The sequence below is a fragment of the Anomaloglossus baeobatrachus genome, unplaced genomic scaffold, assembly GCF_048569485.1.
Source record: "Anomaloglossus baeobatrachus isolate aAnoBae1 unplaced genomic scaffold, aAnoBae1.hap1 Scaffold_213, whole genome shotgun sequence".
Taxonomy (NCBI): Eukaryota; Metazoa; Chordata; class Amphibia; order Anura; family Aromobatidae; genus Anomaloglossus; species Anomaloglossus baeobatrachus.
Window position 1 is genome coordinate 256,776 of NW_027441983.1, and position 13,335 is coordinate 270,110.

Below are 13,335 nucleotides of genomic sequence, written 5' to 3' on the forward strand. Positions count from 1 at the left end.
TTGTGTAGGCGTGGGTTTGTCTCCCTCTCGCTCTCTCTCCCTAAGATGTGTCCGGCATAGGCCAGGGTGCCACTCGAGGCCCAAACCAATTCTGGTTATCGCTTCTCGGCCTTTTGGCTAAGATCAAGTGTAGTATCTGTTCTTATCAGTTTAATATCTGATACGTCCCCTATCTGGGGACCATATATTAAATGGATTTTTAGAACAGGGAGATGGAAAAAGAGCTTGCTCTGTCCACTCCACGCATTGACCTGGTATTGCAGTACCTCCAGGAACGGTGCACCCCTTCTTAACCCAGTTTCCAAAAGCAGAACTCGATTCACCTGATTCATATTAGCCCGATTAGCGAATTGAAATGAATTTTTATCTAACACACTTTTTACTTGCTTTATTCATCCAAATAGCAAACTCATCACCACTCAACTTCACCAACTCTGCTATGTCCCGTGCAGTATCTTGTTGTCAGTCTAATCTAGATCATGTGTAATTGAATGGAATAGATCCCTTTTGGACAAAGTGGAGTCAGATGCTGCAGTGACCACAGGTGTGAGAGGATCTACAATTGGCATCTGGTGTTATCTCTCTGCTTCCACTCCAAATAAAGTTACCTGTTGTTACCTGAACGTCAAATACTAAGAATGGGCGGCCTATGAAAGAATTAGTACTTTCATTAAGTATACTAAACCGGCTAATTGGGAATAGACAAACTGTAAAAAGCCCTCTGAGAAAGCCCCTCTCTAACCTTTGTTAGTAAGCTTTTCTGTAGCCTGCCTGTTGATGTATTTTCGGTTTGAACAGTGCACAACATGAAGAGACGGAACACTGGCGGCTTGTCACAATGCCCCCCGATGACATCACAATAGCGCTGCTGCCTAGAAAACAAGCTGCGCAGAAGAAGTTGTTCTTTGGGTGGGAGGGTGGGCTAGTGGAAGGAGGGGGCAATCTCTTTTTTTCCCGGGTGGTAGGGGGATGACAGGAGAAGGGAAGCGGGTGGTGAGAAAGGTACAGAGGGCAGGGTTTGGGGGCTGGGAAGGAAAGGGAAAAGATTAGGGTTTGGGGATGATGAAAGGGCTTTCTACGGGTAAGGATGGCAAAGGGTGGCAGTGACGGAAAGTCAGGCAACCTGTCCTGTCCGTCTTTTTGTATCGTGAATTGGAAAGACTGCAAGGGGGAGGGGAGTTGCTTGCGCCCTAAAGGAGGAGTTATTCAGATTCATTGCAGTGGGCGGCGGCTGCAAAACGCACCATTCTTCTTGTTTTTGCTCTGCAAAGCAGCCTTTTCAAGGGTTGGCTTGGGTGACAAAATGTCTTGTGTAGGCGTGGGTTTGTCTCCCTCTCGCTCTCTCTCCCTAAGATGTGTCCGGCATAGGCCAGGGTGCCACTCGAGGCCCAAACCAATTCTGGTTATCGCTTCTCGGCCTTTTGGCTAAGATCAAGTGTAGTATCTGTTCTTATCAGTTTAATATCTGATACGTCCCCTATCTGGGGACCATATATTAAATGGATTTTTAGAACAGGGAGATGGAAAAAGAGCTTGCTCTGTCCACTCCACGCATTGACCTGGTATTGCAGTACCTCCAGGAACGGTGCACCCCTTCTTAACCCAGTTTCCAAAAGCAGAACTCGATTCACCTGATTCATATTAGCCCGATTAGCGAATTGAAATGAATTTTTATCTAACACACTTTTTACTTGCTTTATTCATCCAAATAGCAAACTCATCACCACTCAACTTCACCAACTCTGCTATGTCCCGTGCAGTATCTTGTTGTCAGTCTAATCTAGATCATGTGTAATTGAATGGAATAGATCCCTTTTGGACAAAGTGGAGTCAGATGCTGCAGTGACCACAGGTGTGAGAGGATCTACAATTGGCATCTGGTGTTATCTCTCTGCTTCCACTCCAAATAAAGTTACCTGTTGTTACCTGAACGTCAAATACTAAGAATGGGCGGCCTATGAAAGAATTAGTACTTTCATTAAGTATACTAAACCGGCTAATTGGGAATAGACAAACTGTAAAAAGCCCTCTGAGAAAGCCCCTCTCTAACCTTTGTTAGTAAGCTTTTCTGTAGCCTGCCTGTTGATGTATTTTCGGTTTGAACAGTGCACAACATGAAGAGACGGAACACTGGCGGCTTGTCACAATGCCCCCCGATGACATCACAATAGCGCTGCTGCCTAGAAAACAAGCTGCGCAGAAGAAGTTGTTCTTTGGGTGGGAGGGTGGGCTAGTGGAAGGAGGGGGCAATCTCTTTTTTTCCCGGGTGGTAGGGGGATGACAGGAGAAGGGAAGCGGGTGGTGAGAAAGGTACAGAGGGCAGGGTTTGGGGGCTGGGAAGGAAAGGGAAAAGATTAGGGTTTGGGGATGATGAAAGGGCTTTCTACGGGTAAGGATGGCAAAGGGTGGCAGTGACGGAAAGTCAGGCAACCTGTCCTGTCCGTCTTTTTGTATCGTGAATTGGAAAGACTGCAAGGGGGAGGGGAGTTGCTTGCGCCCTAAAGGAGGAGTTATTCAGATTCATTGCAGTGGGCGGCGGCTGCAAAACGCACCATTCTTCTTGTTTTTGCTCTGCAAAGCAGCCTTTTCAAGGGTTGGCTTGGGTGACAAAATGTCTTGTGTAGGCGTGGGTTTGTCTCCCTCTCGCTCTCTCTCCCTAAGATGTGTCCGGCATAGGCCAGGGTGCCACTCGAGGCCCAAACCAATTCTGGTTATCGCTTCTCGGCCTTTTGGCTAAGATCAAGTGTAGTATCTGTTCTTATCAGTTTAATATCTGATACGTCCCCTATCTGGGGACCATATATTAAATGGATTTTTAGAACAGGGAGATGGAAAAAGAGCTTGCTCTGTCCACTCCACGCATTGACCTGGTATTGCAGTACCTCCAGGAACGGTGCACCCCTTCTTAACCCAGTTTCCAAAAGCAGAACTCGATTCACCTGATTCATATTAGCCCGATTAGCGAATTGAAATGAATTTTTATCTAACACACTTTTTACTTGCTTTATTCATCCAAATAGCAAACTCATCACCACTCAACTTCACCAACTCTGCTATGTCCCGTGCAGTATCTTGTTGTCAGTCTAATCTAGATCATGTGTAATTGAATGGAATAGATCCCTTTTGGACAAAGTGGAGTCAGATGCTGCAGTGACCACAGGTGTGAGAGGATCTACAATTGGCATCTGGTGTTATCTCTCTGCTTCCACTCCAAATAAAGTTACCTGTTGTTACCTGAACGTCAAATACTAAGAATGGGCGGCCTATGAAAGAATTAGTACTTTCATTAAGTATACTAAACCGGCTAATTGGGAATAGACAAACTGTAAAAAGCCCTCTGAGAAAGCCCCTCTCTAACCTTTGTTAGTAAGCTTTTCTGTAGCCTGCCTGTTGATGTATTTTCGGTTTGAACAGTGCACAACATGAAGAGACGGAACACTGGCGGCTTGTCACAATGCCCCCCGATGACATCACAATAGCGCTGCTGCCTAGAAAACAAGCTGCGCAGAAGAAGTTGTTCTTTGGGTGGGAGGGTGGGCTAGTGGAAGGAGGGGGCAATCTCTTTTTTTCCCGGGTGGTAGGGGGATGACAGGAGAAGGGAAGCGGGTGGTGAGAAAGGTACAGAGGGCAGGGTTTGGGGGCTGGGAAGGAAAGGGAAAAGATTAGGGTTTGGGGATGATGAAAGGGCTTTCTACGGGTAAGGATGGCAAAGGGTGGCAGTGACGGAAAGTCAGGCAACCTGTCCTGTCCGTCTTTTTGTATCGTGAATTGGAAAGACTGCAAGGGGGAGGGGAGTTGCTTGCGCCCTAAAGGAGGAGTTATTCAGATTCATTGCAGTGGGCGGCGGCTGCAAAACGCACCATTCTTCTTGTTTTTGCTCTGCAAAGCAGCCTTTTCAAGGGTTGGCTTGGGTGACAAAATGTCTTGTGTAGGCGTGGGTTTGTCTCCCTCTCGCTCTCTCTCCCTAAGATGTGTCCGGCATAGGCCAGGGTGCCACTCGAGGCCCAAACCAATTCTGGTTATCGCTTCTCGGCCTTTTGGCTAAGATCAAGTGTAGTATCTGTTCTTATCAGTTTAATATCTGATACGTCCCCTATCTGGGGACCATATATTAAATGGATTTTTAGAACAGGGAGATGGAAAAAGAGCTTGCTCTGTCCACTCCACGCATTGACCTGGTATTGCAGTACCTCCAGGAACGGTGCACCCCTTCTTAACCCAGTTTCCAAAAGCAGAACTCGATTCACCTGATTCATATTAGCCCGATTAGCGAATTGAAATGAATTTTTATCTAACACACTTTTTACTTGCTTTATTCATCCAAATAGCAAACTCATCACCACTCAACTTCACCAACTCTGCTATGTCCCATGCAGTATCTTGTTGTCAGTCTAATCTAGATCATGTGTAATTGAATGGAATAGATCCCTTTTGGACAAAGTGGAGTCAGATGCTGCAGTGACCACAGGTGTGAGAGGATCTACAATTGGCATCTGGTGTTATCTCTCTGCTTCCACTCCAAATAAAGTTACCTGTTGTTACCTGAACGTCAAATACTAAGAATGGGCGGCCTATGAAAGAATTAGTACTTTCATTAAGTATACTAAACCGGCTAATTGGGAATAGACAAACTGTAAAAAGCCCTCTGAGAAAGCCCCTCTCTAACCTTTGTTAGTAAGCTTTTCTGTAGCCTGCCTGTTGATGTATTTTCGGTTTGAACAGTGCACAACATGAAGAGACGGAACACTGGCGGCTTGTCACAATGCCCCCCGATGACATCACAATAGCGCTGCTGCCTAGAAAACAAGCTGCGCAGAAGAAGTTGTTCTTTGGGTGGGAGGGTGGGCTAGTGGAAGGAGGGGGCAATCTCTTTTTTTCCCGGGTGGTAGGGGGATGACAGGAGAAGGGAAGCGGGTGGTGAGAAAGGTACAGAGGGCAGGGTTTGGGGGCTGGGAAGGAAAGGGAAAAGATTAGGGTTTGGGGATGATGAAAGGGCTTTCTACGGGTAAGGATGGCAAAGGGTGGCAGTGACGGAAAGTCAGGCAACCTGTCCTGTCCGTCTTTTTGTATCGTGAATTGGAAAGACTGCAAGGGGGAGGGGAGTTGCTTGCGCCCTAAAGGAGGAGTTATTCAGATTCATTGCAGTGGGCGGCGGCTGCAAAACGCACCATTCTTCTTGTTTTTGCTCTGCAAAGCAGCCTTTTCAAGGGTTGGCTTGGGTGACAAAATGTCTTGTGTAGGCGTGGGTTTGTCTCCCTCTCGCTCTCTCTCCCTAAGATGTGTCCGGCATAGGCCAGGGTGCCACTCGAGGCCCAAACCAATTCTGGTTATCGCTTCTCGGCCTTTTGGCTAAGATCAAGTGTAGTATCTGTTCTTATCAGTTTAATATCTGATACGTCCCCTATCTGGGGACCATATATTAAATGGATTTTTAGAACAGGGAGATGGAAAAAGAGCTTGCTCTGTCCACTCCACGCATTGACCTGGTATTGCAGTACCTCCAGGAACGGTGCACCCCTTCTTAACCCAGTTTCCAAAAGCAGAACTCGATTCACCTGATTCATATTAGCCCGATTAGCGAATTGAAATGAATTTTTATCTAACACACTTTTTACTTGCTTTATTCATCCAAATAGCAAACTCATCACCACTCAACTTCACCAACTCTGCTATGTCCCGTGCAGTATCTTGTTGTCAGTCTAATCTAGATCATGTGTAATTGAATGGAATAGATCCCTTTTGGACAAAGTGGAGTCAGATGCTGCAGTGACCACAGGTGTGAGAGGATCTACAATTGGCATCTGGTGTTATCTCTCTGCTTCCACTCCAAATAAAGTTACCTGTTGTTACCTGAACGTCAAATACTAAGAATGGGCGGCCTATGAAAGAATTAGTACTTTCATTAAGTATACTAAACCGGCTAATTGGGAATAGACAAACTGTAAAAAGCCCTCTGAGAAAGCCCCTCTCTAACCTTTGTTAGTAAGCTTTTCTGTAGCCTGCCTGTTGATGTATTTTCGGTTTGAACAGTGCACAACATGAAGAGACGGAACACTGGCGGCTTGTCACAATGCCCCCCGATGACATCACAATAGCGCTGCTGCCTAGAAAACAAGCTGCGCAGAAGAAGTTGTTCTTTGGGTGGGAGGGTGGGCTAGTGGAAGGAGGGGGCAATCTCTTTTTTTCCCGGGTGGTAGGGGGATGACAGGAGAAGGGAAGCGGGTGGTGAGAAAGGTACAGAGGGCAGGGTTTGGGGGCTGGGAAGGAAAGGGAAAAGATTAGGGTTTGGGGATGATGAAAGGGCTTTCTACGGGTAAGGATGGCAAAGGGTGGCAGTGACGGAAAGTCAGGCAACCTGTCCTGTCCGTCTTTTTGTATCGTGAATTGGAAAGACTGCAAGGGGGAGGGGAGTTGCTTGCGCCCTAAAGGAGGAGTTATTCAGATTCATTGCAGTGGGCGGCGGCTGCAAAACGCACCATTCTTCTTGTTTTTGCTCTGCAAAGCAGCCTTTTCAAGGGTTGGCTTGGGTGACAAAATGTCTTGTGTAGGCGTGGGTTTGTCTCCCTCTCGCTCTCTCTCCCTAAGATGTGTCCGGCATAGGCCAGGGTGCCACTCGAGGCCCAAACCAATTCTGGTTATCGCTTCTCGGCCTTTTGGCTAAGATCAAGTGTAGTATCTGTTCTTATCAGTTTAATATCTGATACGTCCCCTATCTGGGGACCATATATTAAATGGATTTTTAGAACAGGGAGATGGAAAAAGAGCTTGCTCTGTCCACTCCACGCATTGACCTGGTATTGCAGTACCTCCAGGAACGGTGCACCCCTTCTTAACCCAGTTTCCAAAAGCAGAACTCGATTCACCTGATTCATATTAGCCCGATTAGCGAATTGAAATGAATTTTTATCTAACACACTTTTTACTTGCTTTATTCATCCAAATAGCAAACTCATCACCACTCAACTTCACCAACTCTGCTATGTCCCGTGCAGTATCTTGTTGTCAGTCTAATCTAGATCATGTGTAATTGAATGGAATAGATCCCTTTTGGACAAAGTGGAGTCAGATGCTGCAGTGACCACAGGTGTGAGAGGATCTACAATTGGCATCTGGTGTTATCTCTCTGCTTCCACTCCAAATAAAGTTACCTGTTGTTACCTGAACGTCAAATACTAAGAATGGGCGGCCTATGAAAGAATTAGTACTTTCATTAAGTATACTAAACCGGCTAATTGGGAATAGACAAACTGTAAAAAGCCCTCTGAGAAAGCCCCTCTCTAACCTTTGTTAGTAAGCTTTTCTGTAGCCTGCCTGTTGATGTATTTTCGGTTTGAACAGTGCACAACATGAAGAGACGGAACACTGGCGGCTTGTCACAATGCCCCCCGATGACATCACAATAGCGCTGCTGCCTAGAAAACAAGCTGCGCAGAAGAAGTTGTTCTTTGGGTGGGAGGGTGGGCTAGTGGAAGGAGGGGGCAATCTCTTTTTTTCCCGGGTGGTAGGGGGATGACAGGAGAAGGGAAGCGGGTGGTGAGAAAGGTACAGAGGGCAGGGTTTGGGGGCTGGGAAGGAAAGGGAAAAGATTAGGGTTTGGGGATGATGAAAGGGCTTTCTACGGGTAAGGATGGCAAAGGGTGGCAGTGACGGAAAGTCAGGCAACCTGTCCTGTCCGTCTTTTTGTATCGTGAATTGGAAAGACTGCAAGGGGGAGGGGAGTTGCTTGCGCCCTAAAGGAGGAGTTATTCAGATTCATTGCAGTGGGCGGCGGCTGCAAAACGCACCATTCTTCTTGTTTTTGCTCTGCAAAGCAGCCTTTTCAAGGGTTGGCTTGGGTGACAAAATGTCTTGTGTAGGTGTGGGTTTGTCTCCCTCTCGCTCTCTCTCCCTAAGATGTGTCCGGCATAGGCCAGGGTGCCACTCGAGGCCCAAACCAATTCTGGTTATCGCTTCTCGGCCTTTTGGCTAAGATCAAGTGTAGTATCTGTTCTTATCAGTTTAATATCTGATACGTCCCCTATCTGGGGACCATATATTAAATGGATTTTTAGAACAGGGAGATGGAAAAAGAGCTTGCTCTGTCCACTCCACGCATTGACCTGGTATTGCAGTACCTCCAGGAACGGTGCACCCCTTCTTAACCCAGTTTCCAAAAGCAGAACTCGATTCACCTGATTCATATTAGCCCGATTAGCGAATTGAAATGAATTTTTATCTAACACACTTTTTACTTGCTTTATTCATCCAAATAGCAAACTCATCACCACTCAACTTCACCAACTCTGCTATGTCCCGTGCAGTATCTTGTTGTCAGTCTAATCTAGATCATGTGTAATTGAATGGAATAGATCCCTTTTGGACAAAGTGGAGTCAGATGCTGCAGTGACCACAGGTGTGAGAGGATCTACAATTGGCATCTGGTGTTATCTCTCTGCTTCCACTCCAAATAAAGTTACCTGTTGTTACCTGAACGTCAAATACTAAGAATGGGCGGCCTATGAAAGAATTAGTACTTTCATTAAGTATACTAAACCGGCTAATTGGGAATAGACAAACTGTAAAAAGCCCTCTGAGAAAGCCCCTCTCTAACCTTTGTTAGTAAGCTTTTCTGTAGCCTGCCTGTTGATGTATTTTCGGTTTGAACAGTGCACAACATGAAGAGACGGAACACTGGCGGCTTGTCACAATGCCCCCCGATGACATCACAATAGCGCTGCTGCCTAGAAAACAAGCTGCGCAGAAGAAGTTGTTCTTTGGGTGGGAGGGTGGGCTAGTGGAAGGAGGGGGCAATCTCTTTTTTTCCCGGGTGGTAGGGGGATGACAGGAGAAGGGAAGCGGGTGGTGAGAAAGGTACAGAGGGCAGGGTTTGGGGGCTGGGAAGGAAAGGGAAAAGATTAGGGTTTGGGGATGATGAAAGGGCTTTCTACGGGTAAGGATGGCAAAGGGTGGCAGTGACGGAAAGTCAGGCAACCTGTCCTGTCCGTCTTTTTGTATCGTGAATTGGAAAGACTGCAAGGGGGAGGGGAGTTGCTTGCGCCCTAAAGGAGGAGTTATTCAGATTCATTGCAGTGGGCGGCGGCTGCAAAACGCACCATTCTTCTTGTTTTTGCTCTGCAAAGCAGCCTTTTCAAGGGTTGGCTTGGGTGACAAAATGTCTTGTGTAGGCGTGGGTTTGTCTCCCTCTCGCTCTCTCTCCCTAAGATGTGTCCGGCATAGGCCAGGGTGCCACTCGAGGCCCAAACCAATTCTGGTTATCGCTTCTCGGCCTTTTGGCTAAGATCAAGTGTAGTATCTGTTCTTATCAGTTTAATATCTGATACGTCCCCTATCTGGGGACCATATATTAAATGGATTTTTAGAACAGGGAGATGGAAAAAGAGCTTGCTCTGTCCACTCCACGCATTGACCTGGTATTGCAGTACCTCCAGGAACGGTGCACCCCTTCTTAACCCAGTTTCCAAAAGCAGAACTCGATTCACCTGATTCATATTAGCCCGATTAGCGAATTGAAATGAATTTTTATCTAACACACTTTTTACTTGCTTTATTCATCCAAATAGCAAACTCATCACCACTCAACTTCACCAACTCTGCTATGTCCCGTGCAGTATCTTGTTGTCAGTCTAATCTAGATCATGTGTAATTGAATGGAATAGATCCCTTTTGGACAAAGTGGAGTCAGATGCTGCAGTGACCACAGGTGTGAGAGGATCTACAATTGGCATCTGGTGTTATCTCTCTGCTTCCACTCCAAATAAAGTTACCTGTTGTTACCTGAACGTCAAATACTAAGAATGGGCGGCCTATGAAAGAATTAGTACTTTCATTAAGTATACTAAACCGGCTAATTGGGAATAGACAAACTGTAAAAAGCCCTCTGAGAAAGCCCCTCTCTAACCTTTGTTAGTAAGCTTTTCTGTAGCCTGCCTGTTGATGTATTTTCGGTTTGAACAGTGCACAACATGAAGAGACGGAACACTGGCGGCTTGTCACAATGCCCCCCGATGACATCACAATAGCGCTGCTGCCTAGAAAACAAGCTGCGCAGAAGAAGTTGTTCTTTGGGTGGGAGGGTGGGCTAGTGGAAGGAGGGGGCAATCTCTTTTTTTCCCGGGTGGTAGGGGGATGACAGGAGAAGGGAAGCGGGTGGTGAGAAAGGTACAGAGGGCAGGGTTTGGGGGCTGAGAAGGAAAGGGAAAAGATTAGGGTTTGGGGATGATGAAAGGGCTTTCTACGGGTAAGGATGGCAAAGGGTGGCAGTGACGGAAAGTCAGGCAACCTGTCCTGTCCGTCTTTTTGTATCGTGAATTGGAAAGACTGCAAGGGGGAGGGGAGTTGCTTGCGCCCTAAAGGAGGAGTTATTCAGATTCATTGCAGTGGGCGGCGGCTGCAAAACGCACCATTCTTCTTGTTTTTGCTCTGCAAAGCAGCCTTTTCAAGGGTTGGCTTGGGTGACAAAATGTCTTGTGTAGGCGTGGGTTTGTCTCCCTCTCGCTCTCTCTCCCTAAGATGTGTCCGGCATAGGCCAGGGTGCCACTCGAGGCCCAAACCAATTCTGGTTATCGCTTCTCGGCCTTTTGGCTAAGATCAAGTGTAGTATCTGTTCTTATCAGTTTAATATCTGATACGTCCCCTATCTGGGGACCATATATTAAATGGATTTTTAGAACAGGGAGATGGAAAAAGAGCTTGCTCTGTCCACTCCACGCATTGACCTGGTATTGCAGTACCTCCAGGAACGGTGCACCCCTTCTTAACCCAGTTTCCAAAAGCAGAACTCGATTCACCTGATTCATATTAGCCCGATTAGCGAATTGAAATGAATTTTTATCTAACACACTTTTTACTTGCTTTATTCATCCAAATAGCAAACTCATCACCACTCAACTTCACCAACTCTGCTATGTCCCGTGCAGTATCTTGTTGTCAGTCTAATCTAGATCATGTGTAATTGAATGGAATAGATCCCTTTTGGACAAAGTGGAGTCAGATGCTGCAGTGACCACAGGTGTGAGAGGATCTACAATTGGCATCTGGTGTTATCTCTCTGCTTCCACTCCAAATAAAGTTACCTGTTGTTACCTGAACGTCAAATACTAAGAATGGGCGGCCTATGAAAGAATTAGTACTTTCATTAAGTATACTAAACCGGCTAATTGGGAATAGACAAACTGTAAAAAGCCCTCTGAGAAAGCCCCTCTCTAACCTTTGTTAGTAAGCTTTTCTGTAGCCTGCCTGTTGATGTATTTTCGGTTTGAACAGTGCACAACATGAAGAGACGGAACACTGGCGGCTTGTCACAATGCCCCCCGATGACATCACAATAGCGCTGCTGCCTAGAAAACAAGCTGCGCAGAAGAAGTTGTTCTTTGGGTGGGAGGGTGGGCTAGTGGAAGGAGGGGGCAATCTCTTTTTTTCCCGGGTGGTAGGGGGATGACAGGAGAAGGGAAGCGGGTGGTGAGAAAGGTACAGAGGGCAGGGTTTGGGGGCTGGGAAGGAAAGGGAAAAGATTAGGGTTTGGGGATGATGAAAGGGCTTTCTACGGGTAAGGATGGCAAAGGGTGGCAGTGACGGAAAGTCAGGCAACCTGTCCTGTCCGTCTTTTTGTATCGTGAATTGGAAAGACTGCAAGGGGGAGGGGAGTTGCTTGCGCCCTAAAGGAGGAGTTATTCAGATTCATTGCAGTGGGCGGCGGCTGCAAAACGCACCATTCTTCTTGTTTTTGCTCTGCAAAGCAGCCTTTTCAAGGGTTGGCTTGGGTGACAAAATGTCTTGTGTAGGCGTGGGTTTGTCTCCCTCTCGCTCTCTCTCCCTAAGATGTGTCCGGCATAGGCCAGGGTGCCACTCGAGGCCCAAACCAATTCTGGTTATCGCTTCTCGGCCTTTTGGCTAAGATCAAGTGTAGTATCTGTTCTTATCAGTTTAATATCTGATACGTCCCCTATCTGGGGACCATATATTAAATGGATTTTTAGAACAGGGAGATGGAAAAAGAGCTTGCTCTGTCCACTCCACGCATTGACCTGGTATTGCAGTACCTCCAGGAACGGTGCACCCCTTCTTAACCCAGTTTCCAAAAGCAGAACTCGATTCACCTGATTCATATTAGCCCGATTAGCGAATTGAAATGAATTTTTATCTAACACACTTTTTACTTGCTTTATTCATCCAAATAGCAAACTCATCACCACTCAACTTCACCAACTCTGCTATGTCCCGTGCAGTATCTTGTTGTCAGTCTAATCTAGATCATGTGTAATTGAATGGAATAGATCCCTTTTGGACAAAGTGGAGTCAGATGCTGCAGTGACCACAGGTGTGAGAGGATCTACAATTGGCATCTGGTGTTATCTCTCTGCTTCCACTCCAAATAAAGTTACCTGTTGTTACCTGAACGTCAAATACTAAGAATGGGCGGCCTATGAAAGAATTAGTACTTTCATTAAGTATACTAAACCGGCTAATTGGGAATAGACAAACTGTAAAAAGCCCTCTGAGAAAGCCCCTCTCTAACCTTTGTTAGTAAGCTTTTCTGTAGCCTGCCTGTTGATGTATTTTCGGTTTGAACAGTGCACAACATGAAGAGACGGAACACTGGCGGCTTGTCACAATGCCCCCCGATGACATCACAATAGCGCTGCTGCCTAGAAAACAAGCTGCGCAGAAGAAGTTGTTCTTTGGGTGGGAGGGTGGGCTAGTGGAAGGAGGGGGCAATCTCTTTTTTTCCCGGGTGGTAGGGGGATGACAGGAGAAGGGAAGCGGGTGGTGAGAAAGGTACAGAGGGCAGGGTTTGGGGGCTGGGAAGGAAAGGGAAAAGATTAGGGTTTGGGGATGATGAAAGGGCTTTCTACGGGTAAGGATGGCAAAGGGTGGCAGTGACGGAAAGTCAGGCAACCTGTCCTGTCCGTCTTTTTGTATCGTGAATTGGAAAGACTGCAAGGGGGAGGGGAGTTGCTTGCGCCCTAAAGGAGGAGTTATTCAGATTCATTGCAGTGGGCGGCGGCTGCAAAACGCACCATTCTTCTTGTTTTTGCTCTGCAAAGCAGCCTTTTCAAGGGTTGGCTTGGGTGACAAAATGTCTTGTGTAGGCGTGGGTTTGTCTCCCTCTCGCTCTCTCTCCCTAAGATGTGTCCGGCATAGGCCAGGGTGCCACTCGAGGCCCAAACCAATTCTGGTTATCGCTTCTCGGCCTTTTGGCTAAGATCAAGTGTAGTCCCTTCATTGGGTTTGCCTTGGTCTTGGCTGGGAGGGGCCCGGGCTTGCACAACCGCCGGCCTCGGGGATTGTTGCGCCTTTTGGTGCTTACGTCCCCTTATGGCTGGTGGTTCCTGGGCT

The 13,335-nt window shown here is 46.9% G+C and overlaps 10 non-coding genes across 10 annotated transcripts; all 10 read left to right on the forward strand.

The window, feature by feature from the left end:
• The first annotated feature begins 97 nt into the window (after positions 1 to 97).
• LOC142261152 (U2 spliceosomal RNA) lies at positions 98 to 288 on the forward strand. Its single transcript, XR_012728904.1, has one exon. It is a non-coding gene; the product is annotated as a U2 spliceosomal RNA (small nuclear RNA).
• Positions 289 to 1,405: 1,117 nt separating this feature from the next.
• LOC142261153 (U2 spliceosomal RNA) lies at positions 1,406 to 1,596 on the forward strand. The gene has a single exon (XR_012728905.1). It is a non-coding gene; the product is annotated as a U2 spliceosomal RNA (small nuclear RNA).
• Positions 1,597 to 2,713: 1,117 nt separating this feature from the next.
• On the forward strand, positions 2,714 to 2,904 carry LOC142261155 (U2 spliceosomal RNA). Its single transcript, XR_012728906.1, has one exon. It is a non-coding gene; the product is annotated as a U2 spliceosomal RNA (small nuclear RNA).
• A 1,117-nt stretch (positions 2,905 to 4,021) lies between these two features.
• Positions 4,022 to 4,212, forward strand: LOC142261156 (U2 spliceosomal RNA). The gene has a single exon (XR_012728907.1). It is a non-coding gene; the product is annotated as a U2 spliceosomal RNA (small nuclear RNA).
• Positions 4,213 to 5,329: 1,117 nt separating this feature from the next.
• Positions 5,330 to 5,520, forward strand: LOC142261158 (U2 spliceosomal RNA). Its single transcript, XR_012728909.1, has one exon. It is a non-coding gene; the product is annotated as a U2 spliceosomal RNA (small nuclear RNA).
• Positions 5,521 to 6,637: 1,117 nt separating this feature from the next.
• LOC142261159 (U2 spliceosomal RNA) lies at positions 6,638 to 6,828 on the forward strand. Its single transcript, XR_012728910.1, has one exon. It is a non-coding gene; the product is annotated as a U2 spliceosomal RNA (small nuclear RNA).
• A 1,117-nt stretch (positions 6,829 to 7,945) lies between these two features.
• Positions 7,946 to 8,136, forward strand: LOC142261160 (U2 spliceosomal RNA). Its single transcript, XR_012728911.1, has one exon. It is a non-coding gene; the product is annotated as a U2 spliceosomal RNA (small nuclear RNA).
• A 1,117-nt stretch (positions 8,137 to 9,253) lies between these two features.
• On the forward strand, positions 9,254 to 9,444 carry LOC142261161 (U2 spliceosomal RNA). Its single transcript, XR_012728912.1, has one exon. It is a non-coding gene; the product is annotated as a U2 spliceosomal RNA (small nuclear RNA).
• Positions 9,445 to 10,561: 1,117 nt separating this feature from the next.
• Positions 10,562 to 10,752, forward strand: LOC142261162 (U2 spliceosomal RNA). Its single transcript, XR_012728913.1, has one exon. It is a non-coding gene; the product is annotated as a U2 spliceosomal RNA (small nuclear RNA).
• A 1,117-nt stretch (positions 10,753 to 11,869) lies between these two features.
• LOC142261163 (U2 spliceosomal RNA) lies at positions 11,870 to 12,060 on the forward strand. The gene has a single exon (XR_012728914.1). It is a non-coding gene; the product is annotated as a U2 spliceosomal RNA (small nuclear RNA).
• The last annotated feature ends 1,275 nt before the right edge of the window (positions 12,061 to 13,335 follow it).